The following is an 11,677-nucleotide window of genomic DNA, read 5'->3' on the forward strand; positions in this document are numbered from 1 at the left end:
ACCAGACCGTTAAAAAGTACGTTCTATATAGTATGAATGTGGGTAGTATGAATGGAATTCGGACGTACTACATCCGCCATATTGATGTTGTCACGTGTCATGCGTCTTCACAACAGCGTGAAAATTTAAAGAGACCGCTCCACTGCACGAACACCGGCACCGGCAATGTTCGCCGTTTTAACGTTGATTGGACAGATAGGTCAGAGAAGGCGTCAGTCTGCTGCTCGCAGATCACGCCTTCGTAGACAGCTTCTAGATTATTTATCAAATAACGTAAGTATAATCACTTATTTAGCAAGCAAATTTTACCTCAGAATAAAAAAACACCTCTGTGAACGCCACGACAGAGGCTGATTTGAAGCAACAATAAAACAATAAAGTAATTCATTGTTATGAATGAATACACAGGACAAAAAACTAGAATCAATTAATTTGAATGAAACTCAGCAAAAAAAAAAAACGTCCTCTGACTTTCAACTGTTTTTACTTTCAGTAAACTTAAATGTATAAATATTTGTAAACACTAAAAGAGGCAACACCATAAGATATAAAAAAAATAAATGTTTCACAGACATGTGACTAACAGAAATAGAATAATGTGTCCCTGAATGAAGGGAGGCTTAAAATCAAAAGTACCAGTCAGTATCTGGTGTGGCCACCAGCTGCTTAAAGTACTGCAGTGCATCTCCTCCTCATGGACTGGACCAGATTTGTCAGTTCTTGCTTTGAGATGTTACCCCACTCTTCCACCAAGGCACTTGCAAGTTCCTGGACCTTTCTGGGGGGAATGGCCCTAGCCCTCACCCTGCGATCCAACAGGTCCCAGACGTGCTCAATGGGCTGTCAGTGCGCTGTCTTAGGCGTCTCACAGTGCGGACATGGCAATTTATTGCCCTAGCCACATCAGCAGTCCTCATGCCTCCCTGCAGCATGCCTAATGCACGTTCACACAGATGAGCAGGGACCCTGGGCATCTTTCTTTGGGTGTTTTTCACAGTCGGTAGTAAAGTCTCTTTAGTGTCCTGCGTTCTTAGAACTGTGACCTTAAATGCCTACTTTCTGTAAGCTGTTAAGGTCTTAACGACCATTCCACAGGTGCATGTTAATTAATTGATTATGGTTAATTGAACATGCATGGAAAACAGTGTTTAAACCCTTTACAATAAAGATCTGTAAAGTTATTTGGATTTTTACAACATTATTGTAAAAAGACAATTTAACAGGTTAAGACTTTGCAAATCAGTTCTTGTTCTCAGATTGACATTGTTTAAGCTTGTCTACGTTAGCTAGTTAATATGTAAATAGTTAGGTGTGTGTGGGTGTTGTGATGCAAAAAAATGTAGTAGTAGTTAGAGAGAGGTGGAAGTGCATAGCATCTGTGTGCATCCCTCTTGCTTACTGCTCACTGCCACTGGAAATGTGATGAAAAAGCAGTTTTTTTTCCAGGGTTTCTAACAGCTTTATGAAAGTAAATTTATGAAAAGTTAAAGGGAATACAACTAATCAGTACTTAGGATCCAAAATTATGATACATTTACATTTAATCATTTAGCGGACGCTTTTATCCAAAGCGACTTACAAATAAGGACAGTGGAAGCAATCAAAATCAACAAAAGAACAATGCTATGTAAGCTCTGACAAGTCTCAGATTAGCTTAATTCAGTATATGTAGCAGGTATCTTTTAATTATATAGTAAATAAAAAGAAAACGGATATAAAAAGAATAGTGCAAGCAATTTTTTTGTTAATTGTAAAATAAATGGAAAAAATATTAGATAGAAAATAGAAAAAGAATATTTTTTTGTTAAAAATTATACAAGAAGCCTTGTCTGTGAAATTGAACAAAATGAAGTTCATAATTAAAACAAAGACAATCTCTTTGACCATTCTTTGTATCCCACCTTTTCAAGTGCCACATTTGGTCAATTATGCAGCATTGTACATTACTGGCCAATCGTAGCAGTAGTTTGACCAACGTAGAAAAGTAGTTTTACCAATAACATGCAGACAGTAGTTCCTTTCACAGTTGTTTCAAGTGTTGTGCCCGAGACCCAGCCTTCTTTCTCATTCATCAGTGCTTTCATTTCTGTATTTACTGGTAAAGTCATTCTGGAAATTTGACAGCAATTTACCGGGATTTCTGTGTGAAAGGGGCTATTGTCAATGCCTGCATGTTATAGGTCAAGCTATTGTTGTGATTCACCTGTTGTGATAAAAATTTAAGCCTGCACCTGGATATTTTAGACAATATAGAAATCCTGGCCAGGACATGTCTAGGAAAAATAAATAAATAAAAAAAGAGGAAGAATGGGTCAACATTTACAGTATGCGAAAAACAGTACTATCATTGAATTCATAGTGTGTTTTATTAGAGAAAGGAAATGTGCTGTGCTACATTCACACACCATGTCATAATTACTGTAAAAAAGCTCTGTATGTTACAAATAGACCTTGTGGTACTTTGTCTCCCTTGATGAAGTGAGAGCAGGTTTACGCGACGTGGAGATCCTTATCATCGACGAGGTATCCATGATCTCAAAGGACATGTTCGCTTACATCAACTGGAGATTTCAGCAGATCAAAGGCAGCAAGAAGCCTTTTGGAGGGATCTCTTGTCTCGCCGTAGGGGATTATTATCAGCTGCCCACGACAGGTAAAGCCAAACTGCTGTGCGTGTTTGAATAGGATGTGCTGGACTTCTGGAAGGACAATTTTCAAATCGTCACCCTGACAGAGATCATGCGCCAGAAAGAAGACCTCGCTTTCGCTCAGCTGTTGAACCGACTGCGAGCAAAGCCGAAGGCCGAACCTCTCAGGGAAGATGATAGAACTTTGTTACTCCAGGCTGTGAAGAATTCAGAAGACTGTCCGCGTGAAGCACTGCACATATTCGCCACCAACAAAGAATCCCTTAAGTACAATACCGAGACTGTGCAGGCCCTTTACGCTGACATCATAGCAATTGATGCCGAAGACTACAGGAAAGACCCCACAACAGGAGGGATGAAGAGACTACGCAAACCCGCCACTGGAAAAAAGGACAACTTACTTGACACCATAGAAGTAGCCGTGGGAGTTTGTGTAATGGTGACCAGGAATCTGGACGTAGAAGACGGAATCGTCAACAGAAGTTTTGGCAGGATTGCAAACATCGTCACCAAAACGAAGGATGGAATCGCCACAGTGGAGATGCTAGGCCTTCAACTCGACAATCCGAACGCTGGCCAGAAACATCGCAAGAAAGTAGGAGGTGAAGACGACGTCTTGGTCTACATCGAGAGATCCGAAGAGACTCTGAGGAAAGGAGCGGTTTCCCATCAAGTTAGCTTACACCTGCATAGCCCACAAAGTTCAAGGCATGAAGATTTAGTCTGCAGTAGTGTCCTTGAAGAAGATTTTTGAGCCAGGAATGGCCTACGTTGCCCTTAGCAGAACCACTTACCTACGTGGATTACACATCACAGACTTTGAAGAGAAGAAGATATATGTTAATCCAGAAATCACAGCCTCTTTGCAGGCCATGAGGAGAGCACCAGTCGAAGAAATTATGCCACTTCTGCGGCACGTTAATAATAATAATAATAATAATAATAATAATAGATTTTATTTGTAATGCGCCTTTCTTACACTCAAGGCGCTACAATAATGAAAACAACAATAAAAACACACTACCCCATAATAAAATCACAATAACAATAACAACTGTAAGATTATAACTTAAAAAACTTCACTAAAAATATAAGTTTTAAGTAATTTCTTAAAGCAGACAAAAGATGGAGCATTCCTAATCGGAGGAGGTAGAGAATTCCACAACCTAGGAGCAATGCAAGAAAATGACCTCCCACCCATAGTTTTGAGTCTACAGCGAGGTTGATATAGAGTAAGACAACCAGCAGAACGGAGAGACCGAGATGGCGCAGACACTGTGAGCAAATTACAAATATACTCTGGGGCCAGCCCATGTACTGCTTTATAAGTTAAAATAAGAACTTTAAAATCAATACGTGACTGAACCGGAAGCCAGTGTAATTGCGAGAGTACAGGAGTAATATGACTGCGAGATGGTGTGTAAGTTAAAACACGAGCAGCTGAATTTTGCACATATTGCAACCTCTTAATCAAATTCCCAGGTGACCCCGCAAATAGTGAATTGCAATAATCCAGCCTTGATGTTATAAAGGCATGGATAAGCCTTTCTGCATCAGGCATAGAAAGAAAAGGTCTTATACGTGCAATATTCCGTAGATGATAGAAAGCTACTTTGGTAACATTCTTAAAATGAGCGTTAAAAGTCAGCTGAGCATCAAAAATCACACCCAAGTTCCGTACCTGCACAGAAGGGATGATCTGACAATCATCCACTATACATTTGAAATTATTACATTTGTCTACAGCAGTTGAAGTGCCAATCAGTAAAACTTCAGTTTTTGAACAATTTAACTGTAGGAAGTTCTGTTTCATCCAGGCTTTTATCTCCAACAAACAAGCAGATAAAGTTGAAACTGCTGATGCAACATCAGGTTGAGTACTAATGTAAATCTGGGTATCATCTGCAAAGCAATGATAACCCAGACCATACTTTTGAATAATCTGCCCAAGAGGGAGCATATAAATGCTAAAAAGAGTAGGACCCAACACTGACCCCTGAGGAACTCCCCGCTGCAATGGAGCAGTCTGAGATCTATTTGCACCAGAATAGACAAATTGAGTGCGTTCTGAAAGATATGATTCAAACCATTGTAAGACCACACCAGAAAGACCAATCCACTTATGTAACCTGTCCAGTAGTATGGTGTGACAAATGGTATCGAATGCAGCACTTAGATCTAATAAAACCAAAATTCCACAGGCCCCGGAATCTGCTGTAACAAGTAAATCATTCATTACTCTCAAAAGGGCAGTCTCTGTGCTATGTCCAGCCCTAAACCCTGATTGAAAAGGTTCTAGTAGCCTGTTTGCAGAAAAGTGATTTTGTAGCTGACTGACTACTACACGCTCAAGTACCTTAGCAATGAATGGCAAGTTTGAAATAGGCCTATAATTGGACATGTTGGTAGTATCGCTCCCAATTTTCTTAAGAACTGGTTTAACTGCTGCTACTTTTAGTGCTGGAGGAACAACCCCAGAAACAAGTGAAGTGTTTACAATCGCCTTAATATGAGGAATAATAACTGGCAAACACTTTTTCAAGACACTAGTAGGAAGTGGATCCAATATAGAAGAAGAAGAATTCATTTCTGAGACCAATTTTAAAATAAAATCAGAACTAACAGCAGTAAAATTTGAAAGCAGAGGAGAAGAATTAAAAGGGTCCAAGTCTAATAATTCAGATGGAGCAGCGTTTGATGCAATAGTATTATAAATATCCTCAATTTTACATGAGAAATATTTAAGAAAATCATTGCACTGCTCTGTGGTAAGGCAGTTAACCTTAGTAATCGGTTGAGTTAGATTATTAATTGTATTAAACAAAACTCGTGGATTGGAAACCCCACTACTAATAATCGTTGAATAATATGCTGTTTTTGCCATTTTCAGCGAATTATGGTACTCAATCTGGTGTTGTTCATACATAAGTTTGTGAACTGTCAGGCCAGATTTTCTATATTGTCGCTCCAACCGACGACCAACTGCTTTAAGCTCACGAAGCTCAGGCGTATACCATGGTGAAGACCTCTTAAAAGAAACAACACGTTTCTTCACAGGGGCAAACTTATCCAAGATAGATGTAAAAGCAGCATTGTACTGATCAATGGAGGTTACAACTGGTAGCTCGCCAACATTTTGTGTAAAAGAATCTAGATCGATGTCTCTGATTTTTCTAAAGCAAATTTCATGCTCCTTGTTTATCCGCAGAGGAGATGGAAACACACTAAAGGTAATAAGCTTATGATCACTTATACATGATACATCGGTACACTCAAGCTGATCAATATTCACACCTGTAGTGCAAACCAAGTCTAATATATGACCATACTTATGTGTTGGAAAGTTGACATATTGAGTGAGATTAAAACAATCCAATGTTTCCATAAAACAAACAGTGTTACTGCAATTTTGATTGTCCACGTGAACATTAAAATCACCAGTTAAAACAATCGCTGAACAAATTGCACTGGCAAGTGTCAAAAGTTCAGTCAATTCCGAAAAAAACGCAGAATTACGTTTTGGAGGTCGGTAGACATTTAGAACAATAATTGGTGAAACACTATTCAATTTGAACGCCAAACATTCAAATGAGGAGAAACACGGTAACGTAACTTCAGTGACAGAGACATCAGATCTATAAATCACAGCAAGACCACCACCTTTACCGGTAGTTCGTGGTTGATCAATATAAGTGTAGCCTGGTAAGACACACATATTAAGATTCAGATAGTCATTTGGTTGATGCCATGTTTCACACAAACAAAGAAAGTCTAGATTCTTATCCACAATAATGTCGCAAATTGAAGCCGCTTTATTGTTTATAGAGCGAATGTTCAAATGCGCAAATCTTACTTCTTCAAAGCGAACACCTCCAGCCAACGCAGTAGATTTATGAAGATCGGAGAGATTCATGCAGCAAACACCTCGTGCCGTTTTATGACGACGGTCCAAACGCCTTTCCGACCAAACTGCGTTTACCTCGGCACCACTTGCATGAAAACTCCGACGAGATCCCCGATGAACATACCTGGGTCGACGGAGAAGGTGTAACGATCGCAGCGTTTTCAAAACACAGGTAGGAGGAGGTAGCCAGTGTTGTAAGTTTATCAGTTCAGATGGAAGGAATTTTACCATAGTAAGATCCAAGTGTTCGATGTATTTCTTGCCGTAAGCTCCAGTTAAAATCACAATAAAAAATATAACTGAAAAGCAACGAAACAGCATGTTGTCAGCAGGTTAGATCCCGGTAAATTAGGAATCCAAGACACATCTGATCGTGCAATCGTGTGAAGTTCAGTTAATCATAGACTCCAAAAATATTACAGTTCAAGTAGATCGCAAAATCACTGCTTTCTGTTTAAATTTTCTGATGGTGAAGCGGCAGCCAGATCGCGCCAGCGTCCTCTCACTCCGCAAGTCCAGACCGGAAGTCCAGGAAGTCTCCTGTTAGGGAGAACAGGCAGGAACATACACTCACCATCATTCACCACAACTCAGAAGGACTTAAACCCCACATCGAGGACATCAGATGGCATAATGAGCTGCGTCACGTGGATATTCTTTGTCTGACGGAAACACACCTGTCCGGATCGTCTACTTCATCGGATCTCCAATTGGACGGTTACAACCTATTTACCCACAACAGACACGTCTCCTACTCCACGCATCAAGACATTGGAAAGAAGAACGGAGGTGGAGTCGCAATATATTGCAAGGAGCACATTCCAGCTCAGCCCCGGCAATATATACAAAATGTGACCGATCTGGAGTTCGTTGTCATCAAATTAGATTCGCCAATAAAGGCAGCAATTGTAGCAGTGTATAGGCCGCCACAGTACAACGTTGGAGATTTTTTGACTAACCTGAAGGGTATGCTGGATTATTTTGACCTCGTACACGACGACCTTGTCATCGTCTGTGGAGACTTTAATGAGGACCTCCTACACACTGGGAAAAAACGAGTCTGGAGTTGTTTCAAGCTCGAGGATACACCCAACTGATTACAACAGCCACGACGGAAAAACACACACTACTTGATCACATCTACATTTCAAATCCGGACCTCTGCCTTCAGTCGGGTGTGTTACAGAGCTACCACAGTTACCACAATCCTGTGTACTGTGTGTTGCGCTTGATATAGGTGGTTTTGTTTTGGTTGTCGTTGGGAAATGTTTTGCAGTGTTATGCCAACTTGTTTTGCTTGCATGGTTGTTTATGTGTTATGCCATACAGAACCGTTCGGACCAAGCATTCTTTTAAGGATGGTGGTTGGGTTCAGACAGCCTTAGCTAACGGGTTGGCTTGTATGGTTGAGTTTTGGTGTTAGGCCATACAGAACCGTTGGGACCAAGCATGCATTAACGGTGCGGGTTGGGCTCTGACAACCTTAGGCAACGGGTTGGCGTGTATGGTTGTGTTTTGGTGTTAGGCCATACGGAACCGTGGCACTGAGCATGCATTAACAGTGCCAGTGGGCTCAGAACAGCCTTAGCCAACGGGTTGGTACGTATGGTTGTGTTGTGGTGAGACGTATAGTCGTGTTGAGGTTTTATGGCGCTGAGCTAGCAGGAAAGAAGAGCAGCACCTACAGCAGCAGGAAGGACGAAGATAGAAGTAGATTCAGGCAGATTCAGGGAGGACACTGGCAGCAGCACCAGCGACAGACAGGATACAGTGAGGATTATTGTGGCAGCTCCAGGGAAGCAGTAAGTGAGTAACAGCACTAACATGAAGATAGCAAGGTAAAGGGGGAGGTAGTAAGACACTAGTAAGACACTATTATATTAGAAGTTTTAATTTTAATTTGTTCGACAATCTGTACTAAATGTGTTATATGCAGTTATTGAACTGTTATTCTGTCATTAATATGTGCCCTTCTGTAAAGTTGCAGGAAGAGACAAAAGCAGTCATGTCCAAGACTGGATGCGACTCTGCAATATACCATCCAAAGCTAAGTGTTTAAACATTTTGATTCAATCACTGTACTGCTGCACATCATAACCACATTTATAAGAAAATGTTAATTCTAATCTCATTTTGATGTTGATGTTTTTCAGCAGTTGAAGTCAGAATGCCTGAGAAGATCGCGTGTGCTACTACACAAATGATGACAGCATCTGAAAACCGGCATCTGTGGTAAGCATAAGATTAGAATTGGTTTTGAAGTTTGGAAGATTGTTTTGTGACTAAATTAAAACAAGTAGTGTCTTTCTGTAAAGTTAAGTTGTGAATTTACTTTTATTTACTACTTTAGTATTTGTGTATGATAATGATCCTATTATTCATTTATTATTTACAGGATGGGACCAGTAGTTGATGGCACTGAAGACCAGAGCAAAGGACAATGCTGAAGACAGAAGAAGCAGAGAAATATGCATACTAAAGCACTGATGTAAGTTCATAAATACTTCTAGTAAAATCTAGTGTTTCAGTCCATTTTATTATATACTGAGCTTAGAATTTTAAAGTGTAAATGGTTCTCTTGCAAGACAAATCACACCCGTCTTTCAAACTTTGTTTTTCATAAGTCTTGTGGAGTCAAAACAATTCAAATAAATTTACTAACGGTATCACATCTGTTATACTTCCTCTACCACAGGACATCCAGCCTGTAAGAAGAGTCAGATCCAGTGGCTAGATGGCGGGCGATCCTTCATCTAATAATCCGAAGACCAGTTAATTTTAATATGTTTAGAAATGATTTGACCATACAACATAATTGGTTTAATTTCTAAATATATTAATATTCCATATATTAGGTTAAATGAATGTGTTTTTGCAATGTTTGCGCCATGCCAGAAGAGGATGGGTTTCCCCCTTTGTTGAGTCGGGTTCCTCTCAAGGTTTTTACCTCCTGACTTTATGGAGTTTTTTCCTTGCCACTGTCGCCATTGGCTTGCTCACTGGGGGTGTTGTGCCAGATCCTGTCTCTTTCTCTGGTCCTTTCCAACTAGGGTTTCCAAAACAGGGGTTTTTGAGTTGATTAAAATCGTGTAAATAATTAATTAGTATTAAATTAAATATAGGACTGCACAATTATTAAAAATTAAAAATAAACCATGTTATGGCGATTATCAAAACTAAACCAGCTGCAATTCTTTAAACCACTGTATAAGTGTATATATATATATATATATAAAAAAAAAAAATATATATATATATATATATATATAATACGTAAAAATATAATGTGTATCTATCTGAGCATCTGCATGTATTTACATTTATGTGACTATATGTATATATCTTTATTAATTTATATGTAACTGTCTATATATATATATAATTATAAACAAAGTTTTATTTCAAAATAATAATTAAGTGATGTTTAAAATAAGTGTTTTACAATTTAAAGCTTAGTTATATTTTATTATATATTGAGTAACATAAATTTATTTTATAATTCTGTAAAGTAAAATGGTGATATTCATATTTTATATTATACAGTACAATTGTCGCATTGCAACAGTAATATTTCGGTTTTCACTTTTATAAATTTAATAGTGGTAATACAATAAGGGTATAATATTTAAATGACTTCACTGAAATAATGTTTACTGGTAGCCAATAAAACACTTTAGGATCTAGATGCGTGACTGGGATCAGGATTGGTGGACAGGATTTGGCACAACAGGTGCTTTTCTTAATTTTAATAAACATTTTAGGTGAATTGGCAAATCAAGCCTGTTTGTCTTTATTGAATGGTACATTGAGATGGTAAGAACTTACTTTTAAATAAGGTTTATACATTTCTCTAAATGAAGACCACATTAAGTGTAAATATTTATTTGTTTTATTATAATTCTGCAAATTAACTAAGTGTACTTATCCAAGACCACAATATGTCTGAATATCCAATAAGCAAACTTTAGTATCTAAACCTGAAAAAAAAAAATCACACTCTTACTTGATCTGGAAAGGTATCATTAATCATTTGAGTTTTCACTTCCTGGATTGCTGTTGTAGCTCAGAAGATCATTCACTGCTTATGACACTCATATGTTGAACTGCATGCTAGTACTACTCGTACTATTTTAGTCTGTCTTTCTGTGGCAGAAATAATACAAGTGTTATGTAGGTTTGTAGTTCTAAATTCAGCAGCATTACATTTTTTTATAACCTGCCTATGTCTCATCTGATAACAAATGTCTGCTTTACTTTCACTTTGTGCTCAATACATAACAGACAAACATTTCTACATGATTTTATTGAATCACTTTAACTATGGAGCCTGTTCACAAACTTTTGTGGTGAGTCAAATCTGCAATATTGCAATGTTTGTTAGTTTTTTTTTTTTTTTATTGATGCACATTTATTTAATCATATATCCACCTCACTGAAAACGAATGACAAACATAATTTTGTAGATATACAGTAGTCAACATTTGAAGTGGATCAAAACCTTTCAATAAATTTGTCCTAAAAGCATAAAGAATTATCCTTGTCTTAGAACCACTTTGATGACCTTTTTTGATCCCCTTCAGATGTTGACTATTATATGGTATTTTTTATGTATGGACTAATAGCACTTCTCTCTCTCTCTCTCTTTCTCTCTCTCTCTATATATATATATATAAAATTTACAATCTCTGAAAATTGAACCCCATCCAACCTGGACAGTTCACTTTTCTTCTCTGTTATATCTTTATTATTGATAAACACTACATGTGTTTTGCCATGGCGTTGTTGATGGATGCCTGATGCCTGGCTTTTTTCATCTTCCGGCCTTTAGTATTGTGGTATTGGTGCTGAAATTGCTTAAAAGTCCTCATTGGAGTGCTGAAAGGTTGAGAGCATGACATCTAGAAGCTGGCTCTATCTCATGCCTTCCTTCCCAAGTCTCTGGACTATTCAGAAGACCCAGGTTTGGTTTCCAGGTGACCTTAGCTGTCCTCTCAGCCCATTTGATATAGCTGTGACTGAGTACAATTTTCTCTAAAATATTGTGTTAAAACTATTTATTAATGCATTTATTTACTTTTTATTAATTATACACAAAATGAAAACCGAAAACGGAGTGTCTATTCAT

General features: G+C 38.2%; 1 long non-coding RNA gene across 1 annotated transcript; it reads left to right on the top strand.

The window, feature by feature from the left end:
- The first annotated feature begins 8,951 nt into the window (after positions 1 to 8,951).
- On the top strand, positions 8,952 to 10,326 carry LOC141325686 (uncharacterized). The gene is made up of 2 exons (XR_012353810.1): positions 8,952 to 9,040; positions 9,248 to 10,326. It is a non-coding gene; the product is annotated as an uncharacterized lncRNA (long non-coding RNA).
- Positions 10,327 to 11,677: the final 1,351 nt, after the last annotated feature.

The sequence above is a fragment of the Garra rufa genome, chromosome 2, assembly GCF_049309525.1.
Source record: "Garra rufa chromosome 2, GarRuf1.0, whole genome shotgun sequence".
NCBI lineage: Eukaryota > Metazoa > Chordata > Actinopteri > Cypriniformes > Cyprinidae > Garra > Garra rufa.